The sequence below is a fragment of the Hesperophylax consimilis genome, chromosome 23 (assembly GCF_061612785.1).
Source record: "Hesperophylax consimilis isolate HC1 chromosome 23, BYU_Hcon_1.0, whole genome shotgun sequence".
Classification (NCBI taxonomy): domain Eukaryota; kingdom Metazoa; phylum Arthropoda; class Insecta; order Trichoptera; family Limnephilidae; genus Hesperophylax; species Hesperophylax consimilis.
In genome coordinates this window covers 9664662-9688034 of record NC_142858.1, presented here as the reverse complement: position 1 = coordinate 9688034, position 23373 = coordinate 9664662, and the positions used below count along the sequence as shown (strand labels likewise).

The following is a 23373-nucleotide window of genomic DNA, read 5'->3' as shown; positions in this document are numbered from 1 at the left end:
TAAGCATATTTAATAGTGATACGAATCTTTATCTCGTACATAAAGCCGTTGAGATACAGTTGGGTATATTAGTTGGGCATACGGTTGGACATATGAGCATTCCAATATTCGTTTACGTTTATTTCAAGACTTTGTGTTTTTGTAGATAGGCCCCTGTGATTATAAACCCTCGATTTAGAAACCACGATACATTTGTATTAGCAGTATCAAAGGACGAGAAACTATTTTGACATTTGAACATTGACAGTGGAAAATTGACTTCAATTTTACATTCGACGTATTTGAAGTATTTAATTATTTATTTTCGAAGGAAGCAAATACTTTGGGGTGTGACATATTGAATGAAAAAAACATACACTTAGTAAGACACCACTTTATTTTTGAATTAATAACAATAGTCAACCGGGTTTCGCTTGTCCCAAGCTTCATCAGGACTAAATATCAACTAAAGCAAATTAGATACAGGCACATATAAATATAGGTAAATGAAAACAATGAGTGAAAGAGATACAAAACAGATAGAAAGAGATGCAAATAGAAAATGTGGAGACAAATTATTAAGGATGATGAGGAGGGTGGGGGGGAAGGAAATAACAGTTTCAGCGGCGGAATAAATTTAATATGGGACTATCAGATAAATTAATTTGGTTATTTATTATATTTAAATTATTATTAACTGCTTTTTTTATTTCAAGGGCTTCTAGGTTGTTTAATCTAATTCCAGATCCATTTTTATGCAATATTTTAGTTCCCGAGATTTTATCGAATGAATGATTAGATTCTATTAAATGATTCGCGAATTCTGAAAAGGCATTATTGTTTAAACATCGTAAATGTTCTTTTACTCTTAAGTTGACATTCCGGGCCGTTTTTCCGATATAAAAAGCAGAACAATCATTACAATTAAGTTTATATATGCCCGAGTGGCTTAGTTTGTCGTCTTTATATTTAGTATTAATTAAGTATTTACTTAAATTATTATTAGTGTAAAAAGCGGGTTTCATTTCAGATGGGAATTTTTTAACGCTTAAAGAAGAAAAGTTATTTGTATACAGAACTCTACGCCATTGGAATGTTTGATTTATATTTATATTATTAGGGTTATAAGATTTGTTAAATAGGAATTTATTTGATGCTATTTGTTTCAATTTTTTATTAAGAATATTGTCTATTAGTTTTGTATCATACCCGTTGTTTAAAGCGATTTGTTTAATGATGGATAATTCGTTGCAAAAATTATTATTATTTAACGGAACGGTAACCAATCTATGAATCATGGAGTGTAGTGAAGTGAAGTGAGTGGAGTGAAGTGTTTCCAAAATATATGAATGTAAATTTTAATCGTATCAAAAACGACAGTTTATCCAAATCATCAATGTGCCAAGCTAAAATAGCCTGGCTGAAAGAAGACCTCAAGAATGCCTACAAAAAACGGAACAATATAAAATTAAAACTCAAACTCCTACATATTGAACTTGTTCATGAACTTCATCCTGTTGAATGGGACCTGTTCGATGATAAAATCCGAAACTTCGTCTCTATTAAAGCTTTTAAAAAACGTGAGATCTTAAACAAAAAACTGAAAAATCTGTGCAGTATTCAACAAACTTTAGATAAAAGTGCCCATGTAAAACCTACACATCAGTTTTTTGACCGTGTCAAAAATCTTTCTTCTGGACATTTTAACAATCAAGAAATTTCCCTTTTATCTTAAGGTCTTAAATATAACTTAAAATATAATAAAAATGACTTCGATAATGCTGTTGAAAACGTTGCTGTGGACATCGAAACTGCTCTGCATAATAAACCAAAACCGTTTCTATACAAAAGTGCTGAAAATTTAAAAAAATTAATCCCAAAATTTAATCTTAACCTTAAAACAGATCCAGAAGCCCACATCATGAAGAGTATCCGGAATAAGTTAAAAAATGACAACTTAATTTTAACAAAAGCCGACAAAGGCAACACTGTCATCATATTAAACAAAAGTGATTATAACACAAAAATTGAAGATTTCATCAAAAATGATGTGTTTAGTGTCTTACCATCTGACCCTACATCTAAATATTTAGATAGTATAAAATGTGCTATAAAAAATTCTAAAAACTCCATTTTTCAGGATGATTCTTATAACCAAACAAAGTTTTTAACAAAAAACCCCAAAGCACCAAAACTTTACGGATTTCTGAAAATCCATAAAAGTAATTGCCCCATTCGCCCTGTAGTGTCCTGTTGTAATTCCCCCAATTTTAAATTATCTTCATTTATAACAAAAGTATTTAACGATGCCAATGTGTTTTTCCCAAAATATACTATCAAAAACTCATTAGCATTAATCGATGAACTAAAGGACCTGGTTCTTCCCAGTAATTGCAAATTAATATCTTTCGATGTAGTCAACTTATTCCCTAATGTACCTGTCACTGAAAGCAAAACCCTAATTTCTAATTTACTGAATAATTCTCACTTGTCTAAAGATTTAGCTAATGATTTATCTCGTCTTTTTAATATTTGTTTGAATCAAAATTACTTCCAATACAATAATGTTATTTACCAGCAGAGAGAGGGACTAGCAATTGGCGCTCCTACAAGCCCCCTTATCGCTGACATCTTTATGAATAACTTAGAAAACAATATTTTTGCTTCAAATTCACCTCTCTTAAAGAATATTTTACTATGGAGAAGATATGTTGACGATGTTTTTTGCATTTGGACAGGCACTGAAAGACAATTAAACTCTTTTCTTAAAATATTAAACTCCTTTCACAAACAAATTCAATTCACTGTAGAATTAGGTACAAACTTAACCTTGAATTTTCTAGACCTAACTTTAAGTATAATTAACAATAAATTTGAATTTAATATCTATCGTAAGCCCACGTATACTGATATTACAATTCACAATTCATCCAACCATCCTATATCCCACAAACATTCAGCATTTCACTCCATGATTCATAGATTGGTTACCGTTCCGTTAAATAATAATAATTTTTGCAACGAATTATCCATCATTAAACAAATCGCTTTAAACAACGGGTATGATACAAAACTAATAGACAATATTCTTAATAAAAAATTGAAACAAATAGCATCAAATAAATTCCTATTTAACAAATCTTATAACCCTAATAATATAAATATAAATCAAACATTTCAATGGCGTAGAGTTCTGTATACAAATAACTTTTCTTCTTTAAGCGTTAAAAAATTCCCATCTGAAATAAAACCCGCTTTTTACACTAATAATAATTTAAGTAAATACTTAATTAATACTAAAGATAAAGACGACAAACTAAGCCACTCGGGCATATATAAACTTAATTGTAATGATTGTTCTGCTTTTTATATCGGAAAAACGGCCCGGAATGTCAACTTAAGAGTAAAAGAACATTTACGATGTTTAAACAATAATGCCTTTTCAGAATTCGCGAATCATTTAATAGAATCTAATCATTCATTCGATAAAATCTCGGGAACTAAAATATTGCATAAAAATGGATCTGGAATTAGATTAAACAACCTAGAAGCCCTTGAAATAAAAAAGCAGTTAATAATAATTTAAATATAATAAATAACCAAATTAATTTATCTGATAGTCCCATATTAAATTTATTCCGCCGCTGAAACTGTTATTTCCTTCCCCCCCACCCTCCTCATCATCCTTAATAATTTGTCTCCACATTTTCTATTTGCATCTCTTTCTATCTGTTTTGTATCTCTTTCACTCATTGTTTTCATTTACCTATATTTATATGTGCCTGTATCTAATTTGCTTTAGTTGATATTTAGTCCTGATGAAGCTTGGGACAAGCGAAACCCGGTTGACTATTGTTATTAATTCAAAAATAAAGTGGTGTCTTACTAAGTGTATGTTTTTTTCATTCAATTATTTATTTATTCGAAATTATTTTATTTATTCGAAACATTCGAAATATTGGAAAAGTACTTGAAGCAGTTGAGGTATTCAAGAAATTAGACCCGTTATATTTATTTATTTATTCGTGTTTTATAATTTAATTGCATGAGTAATGTGTTGTGACTGTCTCATTAGGAACTCCTCTCTTGAGAACAGGCTGTTTAAAAAATAAGTTATAAAAATAATATAGTGACAATAATAATATTCTTTATTCCAGAATGTGGCGAGGTAAAGTGCAATCCCACACATTCCATAGAGAGTATAATTACATATTTTAAAAGTTTATAGTTATTTATTTATATACATACTACACAGATAAAAAAACCATTTACCCTACTTTAAACAGTTGTATAAAAATCAGTAACCCTTTTAATGTCGGGTATATGGTTGTTTATCAGTCAGTTAGTTACATTTAAAATGCGTTTTTTTAGTAAAACTTCTAAAGTGCAGGAAGTATTAGATATATTTTGTTATTATTTTTTTGAAAGATAGACAAACATTTACGGATTACGAAAAGCCTAAAAATCTCCTACTTCTAATACAGTAAGCGGCAAATGTTGCTTATGTCGGGATAGAGGATTTAGCTAGCCGAGAAATTGAACCCAGTCCAGTTGACTCAATTCCCAGTCAAACCAATGTTCTTTAAAGTTTTAAAATAGGTGTATTATAGTAAAATTATTTTTTATTTGTTGATATTTTTTTTCTAAGTTGACTGATTATTCCAAATGAAAAAGGTGTGCTGGTACATATGAATTGTTAATTATTTTTAAAAAGTAATTTTCATAATTAATTCTATTACAGAGTTTTAATAGGAATGTCGAAGTATGTACTTCACAACCAGTTTCATTTGTCCCCTAATACAAATTATTTATTTATTTATTATTCATTAACACCCTATCGGGCTTTTACAGCGTAAATTGACAATTTATGTATGTAAGTGTAACATAATACATGGATAATAGCATAATTATAATAGGTATTAATTTGACTAAAACATTAATTTTGTCAACTGAAACAGAAAAAAATATTTTGGATTTTTTATGTTTTGTGCCTTCATGCTGTGTAGTTCAGTGATATTTTGACTTTATATATATTTTTCTGCAATTGTTTTAAATAGTCGTTTCCTGCACTATTTTCGTGTATAATTTCGTAAATTATTTTTTTATATATATATGTTTGTAAAAGCTTAATAGGCGTGAAATAAATAAATAACTAAATACAAAATAGATAAAAATCAAATGCTAATACTAAGGATTAACATAAAATCCAAATAAAATAATATTGTAAATAAAAAAAGTTTCAAGTATAAATTAAGTATGTACATTGTACATTCATATATGCATTTAATTATTCATGTTTGTTGCAAAACCAGTAAGACTGAAAACAGTAAAATAATTTACTCGTCAGGTAAATAGAAAATAAATATATATGTAATATACTGATATATATTATAAATCAAATGTTTAAAAAAAAGAAATAAATAAATATTTATGAAAAAAGAAAGGTCCCAACGAGATTCTCTATTGCATGACTATAAGTTGTTTGCAAAGTGAAGCTAAATAATATGTATAATATTGCTAATGCACAAAGTAATACGATATATTTAAAAATTTTATTTTGACAATATTCATGGATACGACAATTTTCAAATTAGGGTAGACGGAAAGCCTCCAAGGTGTTTTCCAAATGTTTATGAGGTAAGAGTATATTTTGAACAATTTTAGTATTAATTTCGTTGAAATCAATTTTGAAAGAATTTATTACAAATATGTATATCATGCATGTATACTAAAGTATCTGCTTGCGCATCATATTTGGGAAATTCGAATGAATAATAAAAAAATCAACCGAAATTTTATTTTATTTTTTTATGTTTCCGATTTTGTTGTCCGGGTTAAATCTTCCCCATAGGAAAAACTAAACCCTTCCACTCACTTTTCCACAAATGATCAGCTAGTCAATCAACACTATGCAAGTGCATTATATAAGTAAAATAAATACAAAACAATACAAGAACAACAACACGTCAACTCACCAGAGATCAAATGGGAAAAAAAATTCACCGACTCCAGATATTTTCATATCAGAGGGTTCGGCTCGGTAGTACTTCTAACAGGGCCTATAAATCCTACTGATCCCTCAACATAAATATTTAAAAAATATTTCGTTATCCTACATGTATTCAAAATGACCGACTTTTGCATCTTTATATATAAATTTTTTGATAGATCTAATACGCCTAAATTTTTAATGAGAGAGCTAGGTATAATGCCAGTAGCCGAAATAACGAATGGTAATATTTTTATAGTCTGAGAATGCCAAATTCTTTTTATTTCGTTTCCTAAATCTGTGTATTTTCTAATTTAATCATTAACAGATTTTTGAATGTTACAGGAATTTGGAATAGCGACATCAATGATATAAGTTATTTTTTTTAATTTTGTCATGTAAAACTATATCGGGTCTATTATGACTAATCGTTCGGTCTGTTAGTATAGTTTTATCATAATATATTTTATAAAATTCGTTTTCTAAAAATGAATTTGGTTCGTATTCATAGTATGGTACTATATTACGGCAGTCAATCAAGTTATGTTTAATTACCAAATTTTGGTGAATTATTTTTTAAACTTGATTGTGCCTAAATGTATACTCGGACGGTGCTAATATAGAAAATCCAGATATAATATGTTCTATAGTTTCCGGAAAAGCCAAAAATTTTCTACACAAATCATCAATTTGATTTGTATCTTTGATTATATGCTTTCTATAATGTTTAGTATTAATGACTCTATCCTGAATGGCAAGCATAAATCCTTCTATTTCTGCGCTCAACTCTCCAATACTCAACCATTTGTTTGACGAAAATTTGTCAACATATGTTTGGTTGAGATAATTGAAGTGTTTTGCGTGTAAAATTTTATTTGACCAGGAATCTAATAATTCCTGGTTGGGATTTATAAAAATGTTGGCATTCTCATCGTATAAATTTAAAGGTGTAATATTTCTACCTGCCTTGCAAATTATTTTGTGCATTTCTGAGCTATGAGCTTTCCTATGGAAAAAAGTTCTTAGCATTTCTACCTGATTATGTTTTAAAGAAGTTATTTTGACTATACCTCTACCTCCTAAATTTCTAGGTAAATTAACTCGTTCTATAGCTGAATTTGGATGATGGCAATTAAACTTTGTTAGCGTAGTTCTAATTAATCTTTCTAAGTTATCTAAATCTGTATTAGACCATTTAATTATGCCAAATGAGTACGTTAATAGAGGTATTGCCCAAGTATTTATTGCTTTTACTAAATTTTTAGCAGATAGATTGCATTTTAAAATTTTCCTGATCCTAGTTTGAAATTTAATCCTAATATCATTTTTAATACTAGTATGGTCTAATCTATTTGATTGTGGGTATCCTAAATACTCATAAACCTCATCCCTTTTCATACTAGTAATTTGGAAATTTCTAAATATACTCTCGTCCCCATCTACAATTTTGCCTTTCTCTATATGGATCGTTCTACATTTATCTAAACCAAAAGTCATTTTGATATCATCTGAAAAGTTTTTAACTACCTCAATCATTTTCTCTAAATTTTGTTCAGAATTCGAAAATAATTTTATGTCATCCATAAATAATAAATACGAAATTGTACTACTCTCCCCTGTATTACCTAAATTAAATTATAAAATTATAAATATAATTATAAATTATTACTATTATAAATTTTCGACCTAGTTGCGCTATCTCTTGAGCTGCTAGTAGCCAATGTCAAAGTAAATATTTTTATTTTATTTGACTGAGTATTGAACCTTCCTTCCCAGGAACTGCTTTTTAAACTGCTGTGAACTTTTAAACTGTAAACACCGCCTAAACTGTAACACCTAAGCCTAATCCTAGTTGTATAGTACCAACATTTTTTTCATATTAACTGCTGTAGTTTTTTGTTTACTAAATATAATATCATCGTATTTCAATTTTTTTACGTGTGCGTTGCGTGTATATGCATGAGTGCTACTAAAACAACACGACAACGAGTCCATCTGCCGAGTTTCGGCTTGATCGGATGTCGGGATGTGGGTTAATTTACTGTTCCAAGATTCCACTTCATTCAATCAAGAAAACACAATCGAATGTAAATTATTAAAATGTCAACGTGTCTATAAAAACCGGTTAGCTCTTATAATATTTGCTCTCCTATTTATGTTTTAATCAAATTTTCAATCATTTTTCTTTATATGGCAGTAAATAACAACAAAAGTCATTAAGTTATACTTCTTTATTTGATTCCTTTTTTTTATATTTGATTTCATTCTTTTTTTTAAATATTAACATGCACTCCATTCCCTTATCACAATCACAAGCTTAAAATTGCACAAAACTGTACGTTATTCGTGTAAAATCAAGAATATAGAAGGACACAAAAAATGCCATGTGGGCGTGTTTCGTTATCCAAAGATTTGTCAAATCAACGCTTAAATTTCCAATACAAAAGTGTGTTTACGAAATTCAAATGGAATGGAGATCTGCGAGCTAAGTGAGTCAGATCGTTGGGCTGTTTCACTAAATGGAACTTTTATTTTCACTCAACTTTGTATGGAAGGACTTATGTTTCAAGCAATAAAAAAATAGGTTATAATGATATGAATGACTACTTATTTTGTGTTATATTTGAGTAGGAACACAACCAAAAATACCAACGATCTAAAGGAGTTAATCTGACTAATTACTCACAGAGCAATAAATAAGTGGCAGGCCCTTAACCGTTCATATCCTATTTATACGCTGCTCTGAACATGCCGCATAAATAATATTGAAGAATCGCGGAAGGTAATCAACATTATCCCAAATTTCGCAAATATTTCCCAAAATAATATTTCTCGTTTCGGATATTTTTCAATAAATACGGCTGCGATAATAAGCCCGCCGATATAAATGTCTTCATGCTTTATTGGAGCCAAGGGTTTCCCAAGCACTTTCACTTGAATAAATACAAATTAATATAGATATATTCTTGCGTTTCCTGACAAATAACCAACACAGACTAATACGATAAATTTTATTGCTCCCGCAATTCGATTTTCCAGTATTTCTGCTATTTACCCTTCATCTCAATAATATTTAAAATAAATATGGTTGTGAACCTTTCGCGACAAAAAATAATGAACTAAATTGAATTAATAATAATTTTGGTATTAGGTTTTATTGAATTTTAACATTTTTGTAAAATCCATATATGAGATTAGTAACTACTTAGATCTCCAATCGACACGATTTTAACAAGAAATTATGGCTAGAGTGCCATAAATAAAATTTGAAAGTTAAAAACGAATGGTTTTAAGCCGAAACCCAATATATATGGTACGAAATCGTAAAAAAACAGTTGAATTGTTATCTAGGTACATGTGATGTTAATTATTTCGATGGGCAGGAAAATAAAAAGAGTTGAATTTTTATCTAGGTACATGTTATATTAATTATTTCGATGGGCAGGACAATAAAAACAGTTGCATTGTAAAATATACGCCCTTTTAAATCTAACTGATACACCAAATAAAAATTCTAAGAAACCATAATTATAATAATAATAGTAATAGATACCTACTTGACAACAGTAAAATCAGTAAATAGTTCAGTTAGATATTCCCCAAATAAATATTAATCCGCACAGCAAATAAACCAATGTAATTTATAAATTTATTGAATAGGTAATTAGCTTTACATAGAGTCCATTACGATAACATTTTAGTTGGTAAGCGAGACATTACAATGAAGATAGGAAAATCCAAATAATTTGAATACATTGTATGGCACCCCACGTTACCAACTCCCCCAAATGTAATGTATTATATAAGCCATAGGTTAAGAAATATTTGTACAAGTCTTAAGATAGCCTTAACAGGCTGAAACGGGTTACGGTCAAAAATAAAATATAGTCGAAGAAAGTTTTTAAAACCTTTTATTATATTATAATAATGGAATTCCATCGCGAATTGTCAGTATCAAAAATAGAAATATTAAAATGACGTATTTTCAGTGGATACGATAATCAAAATCAGAAAAATAAACTTTCAAATCTTGCACTCGTATTCGATATTCAAAGATTGTGAAAATTATTCAAAAATTCAACAATACAATCATTCATAATCCGTCTCGAGATCCACCGTGGAATGCAATACGACAAAGATCCCAAGCTCTTATTCTTCACTAACTTTAGTGTATAGTGGTGACCGGAATACAACATTATTTTTCGATTCCTGGCAAAAACCATCTTTCACTTCGAATAATAAAAATACAACAAAAAAACTGCGTAAAGATCAATCAATTTTGAAGGTTTACAATTTAGAAATTTTTACAAAATTTTGAGAGTGGACTATGGAAGTTGGCTTGACCGAACTAGAGAACTACAGTAGCCGAAGAAATGAAGCGATAGGTTCTCAGCAAGTTGTTACGTAAAGGCATATCGAAACCTCGATATGAAAATTTTATATTGTTTGACTCATTGTAATAAACGATCAACATTGTTTTGTGTTTTTTTTTAACACAAATGTAAACAAACTTACTTTGCAAACTGCAATTTAATTATGAAGCTAGACTTCTCCTGTGAAGGCATCCAGGAACGTGACTTCAAGCCAGCTTCACCCGGGGATAACTTGAATCTCCATAGATTCATTTTATTTTATTATGACGTTTGTTTCAAATTTAGAATGGATTATGATTTTTAAACCGACATTTTAGTGCTTTCCTTTACAATAATGGCCATTTGAATGTTTTATATTACAAAATATACATTACAACAAATTAAAAATAAATTATTTTTCTAAACTAACTAACTACTAACCATGACGCCGTTTCCCGCAGGGATAGGCAGAAAGGACGGACCGCCAAACAACTCGGTCTTGACATACGCCCCTTGCTTTATTCACATTAATGAATCGTCTCATACATACTCTTCTATTATTCCGACCCTTAACACGGCCCAACTCAAGTATCTGATTTACTTGAGCGTGCCATGTCTTCCTCGGGAATCCTCGACTTCTGCTACCATTCACATTTGCGTCATACATTCTCCTAACACTTCTTTTTTGCTCATTCGCTCTACATGCCCAAACCATCTAAGTGTCCCTTTCGTAATCTTACTCATTACACCATCTCATTTCTATAGCATTATTTTTAAGTACTTTCTGGCACCATTTTTAATTAAATTAAAAATTAACAGATATAACCAATGATACAAACTGTAGAAAAAAGTGGTGGGAGAGAATTAGAGGGAGGGGGTAAGTAGGTATTAATGAGGACACCGAATTTAAGAATCAACTGTTTTCAAGAGATGATTAGGAAATTCCAACCCTTAGTGCTTATATAAAAGTAGTTGCAAGGATGGTAGGAAGGATGGATTCATACATCCGCCACTCGTGGACACACTGACTCCGAGATTCCTATCCACCCAATATACCTTTTTCTTTTTTATAAAATCCTATCCTTTCTTTCAATAAAAAAGACTGTCCACACAGCATCCCCAATAATGACTGGAAGTCATTATTTATAAGTATTAGTGATAAGTTGTTTGTCAGATAAATTAAGTTGAGGTGATTTTCCCTCGAAAACGTCATTATGGAAGTAATACTATACTATTACCAGGAACAAATTTTTTATGCGTTTTGAGACTGTCACCCAGCCACTTCATATTAACTAAGAGAAGGGTATTGATACAATATGGCAGATAATCATAAAAAAAACGTTTAATGTTTAATAGATAAATCAACTCGATGTTAATCTTTAAAAGTTACACGGAGAAAACTTACTTATGTAAAATATTGCTAATTTATTAAAAATCTGTTCAAATTGCACGTATTCCTATTAAAAACCTTTAACGAAAGAATTGAGAGATTTCCTAAAAAACTATCAGTAAAACACTAATGTGTTATGGTGACGTCGGAACACTTGGTTATAAAAATTCTAATAATTCGGCATTTCGTCGTGATATAATAATAGGATAAATGTAGTTGTATGAACACGTGTTCCGATTTATTATGAAAGTACAAATAGTTTATCAGGAAAAATCCTGCTGTCACCTTTTTATCAGGATTTTGAAAAATCAGCATTTTATTTAATGATATTAAATAATTATAATTTGATTTATTTGTTACTTTTGCATGAGCGTTTCACACCTTTTTTTATATTCTGGCATTAGACACAAAATTTGTTAATTAGTTTTCTCATTCCTATTGAGGTAATAATTATAAATACAAACACAACATTAAAGAGTTGTGGTTAAGATCTGGTCAAAGCCTAGCTGTATTAAATTAAATGTTAGCAAAGAAAGACGAGTATAATATAATTAGGTATAAATAAATAATATAATGATATCAGCTTTCAGAATCCTATTGTTTTCCAAGCCACAACATACAGAAAGTAAACAATGCAGAACTTTAATCATTATGAGAAAAAAAAACAAATAAGGTCAATGCCCCAATAACAATTTCTAATAATAATACTGCCTTAGCTGATAGTATAAGTTGAAATATGTGCATACATAATAACAAATCACCACTGATAAATGTAATATTAGCTTATTTGCAACAATGCGTTTCTTCGAATCGGAATGCAATATTGTGAAGGTTGAAGGCGTGTGTTTATAACTCTTTGTCATTACTGTAAAAATGATCCGTTCTTCAAATCTAGTTTTCCTGCGTAGGTAAGACAGCAAAGCACTAGGACTGAACTTCAAAATTTATAATATGGAGATAATCAGTTTAAAATAGTTTCCTTCCTCAGTTTAAAATAGCTGAGATAGTTCGCTACCCATATAAAAATAAAATATTTACACCCCTATTTGCCATAGCTATCACGGCATACATTGTTCATATTTTAATTATATAGACCAAGTATACGAGTACATACACTGTTGACCCTGAGCATAATATTATGTTTTAAAAACATGAAAAACAACAAAACTTGGGAGCACATTTGAGAATGCAGGTTTTACGATACGTTCTTCCGCTCAACAGCTTGACTGAGGATGGTTTATCGGCTTTTGTATGCATACTCTCAATTGAGATGTTTCTCTCCAAGATCCAGGAATACTTCTTCATCATTCACTCCGTTCCTATAGATAACACGGGGCAATATATTTAGTAATCTTTAGAAAAAATAACAATGCTTCAACAACTGGAAAATCCAGTGTTAGAGTATCACCCCAAAAATAAAACCACCACGAAAAAGTTGAGATTTTAGCAATTTTTGGAAAATGACATCTCAATCTTTAAATACTTCAAGACAAGACTCTACAACATTCTTCCAGACAGCATAAAACAATGTGATTCACAAAAAAATTTCAAAGATAATGTAAAAATTTGGATCAAAAATAAGAAAAGGGCCTTCACCATTCACCCAAACCAGGGCCTTCACCATTCAGGTGCATTCACCCAAATTCGCAGTTATTGAAGTCACCACATTATTGAGCGAATACATCTTAATACAAGTATAGGTATGTTCAAAGGTATTAGGAACTAACACGAAAAATTCGGCCTCAACACAGGCTAGCCTAGTGAGGCGGTATTTGAGAAACCTCAACTGTACTTTTATTTTCTTTTTACCTTCACAATATTATGTTTGTATTTTTCTGTTCTGTTCAGTTCAGTTCGCCCGGCCGAACCGGGCAGTTGATATACCTACCTTCGTCCACCGGTTTGTTTACTTTTGAAACGAAACGGTGTTAATCTTAATTATAATCACATTTAATCGCATTTCTGGCGGTTATTTACTGTATTTCTATTCTTCAGCAATAAAATAGTACATAATAAGTGTTAAAAATAGTTTTTTTTAGTTAATTTTCGGGTCGGATTACCGAAAATTGTAGTGACGTTTAAATGTGTTTTGAGTTAATCTGAATTGTATAAACACGGCAGAAACTATTGTCAGTACTGTGTTAATCTTCAATTACATAATTAAATTCGGATTTTGTGAAATTCTGGTGAGTTTGCAGATTTTGTAAATAACATCTGTATTTGCATTCTACCCACAGCGGTAAGTTCCAGCATTTTGTCTGGAATTTTTATTTTTGTTAATTTTTAGGTTGATTTCTTTTTAATTTATTTTTATTATATGTAATATGTCCTCCGTGGACTCCTCCGACGAGGAGGAAGTTGCCCTCCATGAGCTTTCAAAGGAGGAAGTTATTAAAATAGCGCAGGCAAGAGGGAAGGAGATATCCTCACAAAGGAGACGACCTTCTCCCAGATCCTATGTGCTCATGGAGAGTATTCAAGCCCACAAGGAGCCTGGTAGTCCTAGACGGCCCACTTCACCGTTTACCAGTATCCATGGCAGCTTACTCCGTGAAGAGGGAGCAGCATCAATTTTGGCCGCCCCGAAGGATGTAGCGAACGCTCCTTCTGGAAATATTTCCACTGGTACTGGTGACGTGGCCAAAAACCCGTCGCCTAACCCAGCAAAAAAGAAGCGTGGCAGAATTGAGGAACAGTTAATTTCAGGTGACAACTACGATATGCCAGTCGAGGAGGATTATCTCGCCCCATTTTGGAGCCCTCTTTCGACGATCTCTGCAAAGGTGAATGAGATGAAAAATAAAATGAAAAAGGAGGACCGCTCAGTTATAAAGGTAAGTATAGATCTAATTCGTAATGAGCTCGCGAACCTGGCAAATACCTGTGCCGCCGCCAACGCGAGAGCTGGCGCCTTTGCCGAGGTTATTAAATCACAGAAGGGATTATCGGAAAAAATAGATTTACTCATTAAACGTCCGTCCCATGTGCCACCAGTTATTGAAAAGGTGGTAGGTAAAAAAACATATGCGGGTGCAGCTTCCGGAGCGCCTCCCAGTGGTTCCATCTTATTCGAGGGACAGGAGCGTGAGCTGCCTTCTCTGAGGCCCACTATTCTATTCTACCCCACTGCCCCTGAAGGCAAAACATCTGAGGAGACCCAAAATGTACTTACATCGGTTCTGGATCCCAAAACCGACGGTTTTAAAGTGGTTAGGACACGTAAAATCAAGGGTGGAGGCGTTCTTCTGGAAACTGATAGCCCGGGGGGTGTCAAAAACATTCAGAAGGTGGCGGAAAAATTAACCCTCAAAGGTTTGAAAATGGTTAACCCACAGGGACGACTACCCAAGATAGTCATTTATGACGTCCCCAGAGGAGACGCAGCTGCTGACACTGCTCTTTTCAAGGAAATTTTTGATAATAACGTCGCAGAAAAATCAACTCTCTCCAGGGAAGACCATTTAAGGACAATGCGGAGGGTATCCCTCTTTGGGAAACGTGAAGGCGGGACTATGAATATGATTGTCACGTGTCATCCGGATTGCGGGAAGGTACTAATAGATAGCGGTCTTTGCTACCTTGGGTGGAATGCCTGTCGGGTTCGTGACTACCTGGGAGCTACCCGTTGCTTCAAATGCCACATGTACGGCCATGTAAGCAAATCTTGTACTCAGGAGTTCATTTCTTGCCGACACTGCGCCGTAGCCGGTCATGATTTCGAGGAGTGCCCAAAGAAGGCACAGGCCGCTATCTGCGCAACTTGTACCAAGTTTCAGAAACCAGCCGATCATTGTACTGGTGACCGAGCCTGCCCCGCAAACAGAGCTGCGATCGAGGCTCAAGTTCGCATGACCGATTATGGCCGCCGCTAATCCCCTCTCCATAGGCCAGATCAACCTGCAGCGGTCTCGGATAGCCACCCTTGAGGCCCAGCGGGTCATGAACGACCTTGGGATCGACATTCCGCTCATTCAGGAACAATACGTTTGGCAAGGGAAAACACCTGGTATCATTAGTCCAGGGGCGGTACTTGAAGTAGGCAGCTCTCCCGGGGCGAGTGTTCTGGTCAATACTTCGTTGATTAGCCCCCTCCTTCTCGAGGGACTGTCGAACGAATACCAAACCTGTGTTTCCTTTAAATTTGGCGATACTGAGATCATCGTGATATCAGTATATTTTAAATATGGTAATTTAGTTGAACCGCATATTTTGAGCCTCACGCGTGCCTTGCATAAATTAAAAGGCCAAAACATAATTATTGGAGGTGACTTCAATGCGCGCTCGCCTCTCTGGTTTGACTTTAACGGAAATCGAACGGAAAGATCCTATGCCGTCGAAGATCTTATCTCAGCGCAAGGTCTGTTCATCCTCAATGAACCAGGTACGTTTTCAACATTTTCAGGAACCGGTGGCAAAAGAAACATTGATCTCACTCTTTGCTCTGGATCTGTTGCGTCAAAAATATCAAAGTGGACGGTTCATGAGTGTGCGATAGTTTCTGATCATAGATTGATAACTTTTTCAGTGGGAATTACAAAGACAGAAGCTCCACAATCATCTTGGAACTTCAGAACCACTAGGGCGAATTGGGATAGCTTTGGGGATGCGCTGCGTCAATCTTTAAGGGGTTTTCATGACGTAGCCGCTAGGGAACCGGACAACTTGGGGAATTTCTTCAACGCGGCGGTGGTATCAGCCGCTGAAACTTCTTTGGGCAGATCAAACCCAAAGAAGTTAATTAGGACGCCGTGGTGGACACAAGAGCTGACTTTGCTGAAAGGGGCCTACAAAAGAGCCTATAGGGGCCTGGTAGTGGTTAGGCGGAGTATATGCTCGCCTGAAGAAGCGGCTGCATTTCAGGCCCGTTTTAGGGCTTCCCGTGGCGCCTATCGTTCGGCCGTCCTCTCAGCAAAACGAGCTGCATGGCATAGTTGGGTAGATGAAGTGGGTAACGCCAACCCGTGGGAAATCCACAGCGCTCTTGAAAACTCGGGAAAAGGATCAGAACGATACTTATCGAGCGTTGTGCTCGGTAATAGCAAAGGGAACGCAGAGAGTGTTGACATAGTCTCCACTCTTGAGACACTTCTGGGCAAGTTAGTTCCTCTAGACTCAGTTAATGGGGAAAGTGTTCACCATCAACAGGTAAGAAACCTGTCACGGCTTCCACCTAGAGACCTCGCCCAGGGGGACGGCGTACCACCATTAAGTCGAGCAGAGGCTGAAATCATAATTAAGGGTTTGGGTCCGAAGAAGGCACCGGGATTTGACAGATTGAACGGCACAATAGCGAAGAATGTTTGGATCCACGCTAAAGAGGAGCTTTATCAAGTGTTGGAAACGTGCTTGCGTAGAGGAGTATTCCCTACAGAATGGAAGAAAGGCGTGCTCCGGATTATACCAAAGGGGAACAACAAGCCGAGAACAGATATCGGAGCCTACAGACCCATCACTTTACTTCCAATCTTAGGTAAAATACTGGAAAAAATCATCAAACATAGGCTCCGTCTCACCCTGTCTCCACCCTGCGACCGCCAATTTGGGTTCATCCCCGGTAAGTCCACTGAGCACGCCATTAAGTATGCGCTTGAATGGGTGAGGGTTTGTACCAAGAAGTATGTAATTGGAATATTTTTGGACATCTCGGGTGCCTTCGATCATGCGTGGTGGCCGATGATTTTAACTAAGTTGAAAAGTCGTAATTGCCCGCCTTTACTGTTCAATATTATTAGTGATTATTTACGTAACAGAAAGGTTATTGTGATGTATGGTGATTTTTTCATCATACGTGACGTTAACATGGGCTGTCCACAAGGGTCAGTCCTCGGGCCTGACCTGTGGAACATCCTTTTTGACGACTCCTCTAGGTTACCCTTGCCTGAAGGATGCATATCGGTGGACTACGCAGATGATAAGTTTCTTTTGGTCTCAGGGGACAGCAGAAAGGAAGTGGAGACTAAAGCAGAAGAGGGTCTGCGTGAAATTCTTGAATGGGGTAAGAGAAACAGGCTGAACTTCGCATCCCCATAAGACCGTGGGACTCTTGATGAAGGGTATGCTCAGTCGTGCCAGAAACCCTACCATCAGAATGGGAGGCTCCACTATTCGTTTCGTTGAAAGCACCAGGTATTTAGGCGTCACTTTAGATAGATCTTCTTCGTTCCTAGCGCACGTCAAGAGCGTTTCTAGCAGGGCCCAGGCCCTATTCTTGAAATTGAGAAGGCTCTCAACGGCTGAGTGGGGATTGCGGACTCCGGCACTTCGCCTCATATATAGGGGTGTTTACGTGACGCATGTCTCTTATGCAGCTTCTGTGTGGGAGCACCGGCTGGATAATGCATTGATCCACTTGGCCCTCAAGCGGGGCCAACGGACTCCCCTGTTTGCTCTTTCGGGCGCATACAGGACTGTGGCTAATGATGCATTACCGGTTCTGGCTGGTACACTGCCGATTGACTTGGAAATAAGGGAAGTTTTGACAAAAAAGGCATTGACAAGAGATAAGGCCGCTGTCCACCTGGGAGTCGAACTGACACCCGGTGGAGCGGTGTCCCTTCCTGGCTTATTGAAAGCCATGCGAGATAGAACGCTGAGTGTATGGCAAGAGCGATGGGATAGGTCGACGAAGGGTAGATTGACTTTCTCTTTCTTCCCTTCAGTTAAAAGCAGAATGGAAGGGGCGCACATAAAACTGGATCACTATATGACGCAATTGGTGTCCGGTCATGGGGAGCTCAGGGGGCGGCTACATAGTCTCGCCTTGTCTCCTCATCCGAACTGTTCATGTGGTGACACTAACCAGACAGCCGAGCACATTCTGTGGCACTGCGAGTTGATGAAGGATGCCCGAGAGGAAATGTTGGATGGCTTGAGAGGGATTACAAGACCGGCATGGAATGCCGATCTCGTGTTGAACAGAGAAAATTTTGAATGCTTCAAAAAGTTTGTAAAGTCCTGGGTAGAGAGATGGCCTGTGCTTAGAGTTGCTGATTTAGATTAAAATCATCTTTGTTTCAGGTGCCAAGCGTATTGTTCCTGTCACTCCACGGTTACTCCTCTTATAACAAATTTAATATTGTTTATGCGCGATTGCTTTATGTTTTATTTTTATTTTTATATACTCATTGGTTTTACTTTCTTTGTCTTATGGCATGATCGCAATGCATTTATTATTTTATTTGTTTGTTTTATTATTTCTTATTCATTTATTGAGTATACTGGCTTTTTACACCGTTTTTGCCAATTCTTTACACTGTTTTTTTTTTTATGCATATTCTTTCTTTTACTTTTGAATTTGGGCCTTATTTATTTATTAGGAACGCGTTGATAATGATAATACTGTTTCTTTTTGTGTTTTAGCTCTTTAATACTATGTTAATCTTTTTTCCCCTTCTTTTTTTTCTATTATGAACGGTCAATTTGTTGTTGATCACAACTTATTTTCTACGTTTGTTATTTGCCTTTTTATTTGTTACTAACAAATTGGTTTATGAATAGGTTGTCGAACTGAACTCTATCGTACTGTATTGTTCATTTCCCCACCACGGGGGGCGGATAGACCCTGTTCCTGCATCCAGTAAGGTGACATTAATCCGGGGCGGCTGTCCCACGAACCACGGGTGCCTCCCCCGGCATCATGAGCGGGCCTGGGGAATGTTTGCGCGAGCCCGGTCCCCTTCCGTCCTGCCTCCGGTGACCTGAGGCTCACTTCATTCCCTAGGGTCTTTGGGAGTATCTCCCCCCCCCCCTCCCCCCATTTACATTTCTTCGAGGGTACTCTCGGAAAACTGGCTAAGGGACGCGGGTGCTTGGGATCGTTGTGGCCAGGCCGCTTGCCACGCTCATTCTTGCCGGGACCGCCCCGTGATAGTGGGGTAAACTGCCCTCGATACGCGGCTTGTATATTTTTATGTTTCAATCATACTTCCACTTATAAAATTTGTGCTCCTTATTTATTATTTAATTTTAGATGCCAAACCACCAGGCGAACACATTTCATATGTGTTCTTATTTTGTGTTACTATTAATGTAAGTATGCATACATTATTTCGTACTAACAATCATGCATGCAGGGACATTGGAGGGTCTAGATTCGTTTTAAAATAAATGTAGCTTCTTTTTACAAAAAAAAAATTAGAGTCCTGACGTGTGCGGCTAAGGAGGTTAAACAATCAGTTTCCTCACACAGCCGTCGGGAAAGGGTGGGTCCCCTCCAATGTATTTTTCTGTTAATTTTATAACCTTCTAAATAAAAGTTACAAATCAATGTACTCCATAATATGTATGTATAGTTCTAATGTGTAAACTTTCCTAAATAAAGATATTATTATTATTAATATTATCAATCTGCTTGAAAATCTACACTTTTTAAACTCGTACTATTTAATCGTTTAATGTACTTACTTGAATTTCACTTTGTTTCCATTAATGGTGATGAAAGAAAATCTCGGAGATGGAAATTATCTCACCTCCTGACATCTGATCGAGCTGAAACTCGGAAGATAGACTTGTTGTCGATGACAATGCATTCTTACAACTTTTGGTGGCAATCACGAACACACGCGTAGACATATAAATCATAAATGCATTTCTCTGAAATCGGATGAAAAAAAACAGCAGTTAATGTATGAAATAAGTGTCGGTCCTGCCCGATTGGCATTTGACGAGATTGGTAAATTTGTCGGCTCCAGATCCTGGGTAGAAGAGTTGAATCCTCGGTCAAACTTTTTTTTATCTAAATTCAAAGGACATTTTATAATAGATGTATTATAGTAAAAAATGATATTCTATCCAAAGCTTACACCTAAGGGTGCCAGGCGCCGTTTAGCTCAGGGCCGGTCCTGATCATTAAAATGCCAATAAAATATATACACTTATATATTTTAAAAAGTAACATTGAAATACGTTTTCTTAGGAATTAAATTATTAAATCAAAATGTTTATATTGAGGTCAATAAACCAATATAAGGAATATTAGATTGGTAAAAAGTTCTTCACTTTTTCTCGAAAGGCATATATTGCGTATTACGTTTGAACGGTGTTCAAAAATATTCATTGATGGTGACCCCAGGAACACCTGATTGACCTGTTTTAAAAGAAACCTGTTTTAAATGACCTGTTTTAAAAAAAAATATTTTCATTAAATATGCTTTACTCATATAATCAATTAAAGTACTTAATAGAGCAGTAATCAATGTAACTCAAAAACTTCCATCGCTTTTATACATATCTACTTATTACTTTTTTTTTGAAAATATGGCTGACACCTCAACCTAAATCTAACGTACAAAATTTTACACTTTTCAACAGTTTCATTGTTTTTTATTAAAAACATTCATACAAACAATGTGGAAAGCGAAGGTCAGTTTTGTAGAACTTATTGAACTTAAAATAAATCAAAACTCCACAAAAACATCGATGTTAGAAGTGCCCTATTACATTTATGTGTACTTAACATCATGTACTGCGTGATACACAGACACATGAGTCTTTTTAAAGTTTAGATAACTAAATTTATATAAGATAAAAAGAGAATGTAAAATCGTTAACGAGTTTTAAAATTGCAGGTGTAAAAATAATATAAAATAACGTTATAGATTCACAACATATTATAATCTACAAGAAAACAACAAGAAAAAAAATACGCAATCGCTCTTTAAATATGCTAAATAAAAATTTCATACAGGTATCTCTTGAACACAGGCAAATTTATAATCAAGATGTCGATATTTGAGGTGAGTTTGTTTGTGAAAGCAATTAATTAAATTAATTAAAATTTTTAACTTTAACAAATGGTTGGTTTTTTGGTTATTTTGTTAAATGAGTTTTACTTTACCTTTTAACTGTGTGATGAATCATATTGAGTCTTGGATAAATACCAATGATACAAACATTTACTTGCCGTAACATCCGACCTGCTGCAACATCTGACCTGATATAAATTAAAATTTTTATTTTTTATTTATTTTTTTATATTTTTCAATTATGTCTTTTGAATTGTAATTCAGTATACACTGATTTTTAATTTTTTAAATTTTATTTTCTAATCTTCTACAAAGAAAAATTATGTATGTGGGTAAAATTTTAACTGTTAATAAACACAAGTATATCCACGAATATATATAGGATTTTTTTGGTTAATCTGCTAAATGTATTATTTTTTACATTTTAACTTATTATATAAAAAAAAGTTTCCTATATTGTAAAATTATACCAATGTATGTACCAGAAAAACTATTAATAACAAAAAAATAATTAATTGATCCACAATAAGTAAAAAGCTGAAAAGTGCTCGGAAAAAATAAATGAACAGACCAAAACATAACGTTGTTTAAAGAATAATATTTAAACGCCTTCAGTATTAAAATGTCACGTCAACTCCCGGAGCACTACGGAGTACGGACACCCCTATTGCAAGCAGTTATATTTCATTAGTGGCAACACTCTCACGTCAGATGCTTGCTGGTGGTTTCATTGCTATTTAGACCTTTGAATAGAGTAGTTTAGAACGTTTACTACACTCAAGTTTCTTTACTTGAACTTAATTTATTCAAAAAGTGCACTCCGAATTAATTGAAAGTGTTTTTTTTTTTAAATTATAAATTGTGATTTTGTTAAACATATTGTTTTCAAATTATCTTTGAAGTGCGTGCTGATACCGCTATGTGAGTACTTTTTTTAGCGATTATTTAATTAAATATGTAAACATACAATATATTATGGTGTAGAAAATATAAAAATGTATTCCTCACTAGGAGGTTTTCTATTAGTTTTATATCTGGAGGGAAGGATGTTGTGTAGTTTTACGCGGTTTAGTAAAAGATTCCGTATTTTTTAACAGTTTTAATAACAAATCTTTAGCCCGTATTTGCTGTACGTTTGGTACTATTTATGATTTATTCTTTGATCTACGTACTTGCATACCTACTGTACCTGTATTTTTGTACCTACTGTACCTGTATTTTTTGTTTTTTATGTTTTTTTTCGGAAATATGAATAAAAAAATATCCGGAGCAGAAACATTCAAAGGCAGAGAGCTCTGGTATTATGGAAGATGCACAGATGTTTCTGATTCAACTACTAGGTCAACGATATAATTTCCAGTCCGCAATGTAATTTTTATCAAAGGTTCACCAACTTTATAAGATCCTTGTTTTTTTTTATATAAAACGAATCATTTGGATTTTGGAAACGCCATAATTAGTCTCACCCGCTGGACGGCTAAAGTCAATTTTAAAGGCACATCTAATCATTTGACTCTTTGAGAGAGGCCTTAGTTAGCTTTACTGAAAGTATGGGCAAAAATGTTACGAATGTTCTTTGCAAAATTTAAAGACGCTATCCAAAATCTCAATCACGACTAAAATCACGGACGCGGGAGTTTGGTCTGTTTTAATATTTTGCTACACTCGAAACATTTAAAGGCACGCCTAAACATTTGGCTTTTTATACTGTAAGGCCAATGAAGTTATGTAAACTATGGCATTTTTTAACCCTTAGGATAGGACCACCTACAATAGCAGTTCAGTTAAATCATGAGTATCTTCAGGTGCACTGCAATGTGCAGTGCGTAAAGCTAGTTTTAAACGTTTTGAACGCATTTCAATATTAAGTAAAACGTTGACATTGTTCTTGTTAATTATTTCAAATATAATTTTCAGTAC

At 34.2% G+C, this 23373-nt stretch overlaps 1 protein-coding gene across 3 annotated transcripts in view; it reads left to right on the top strand.

The window, feature by feature from the left end:
- Positions 1–23373, top strand: part of LOC149412300 (uncharacterized) — a 134963-nt gene that overhangs the window by 106494 nt on the left and 5096 nt on the right. The window contains exon 1 of one of the 3 annotated variants that reach the window (XM_089645853.1): positions 22262–22374. The exons of the other annotated variants lie outside the window; for them this stretch is intronic. The gene's annotated coding sequence lies outside the window, so the exon portion shown is untranslated. Of the gene's footprint in view, positions 1–22261; positions 22375–23373 lie in introns of those variants that run through there. 3 annotated transcript variants of the gene reach the window in all.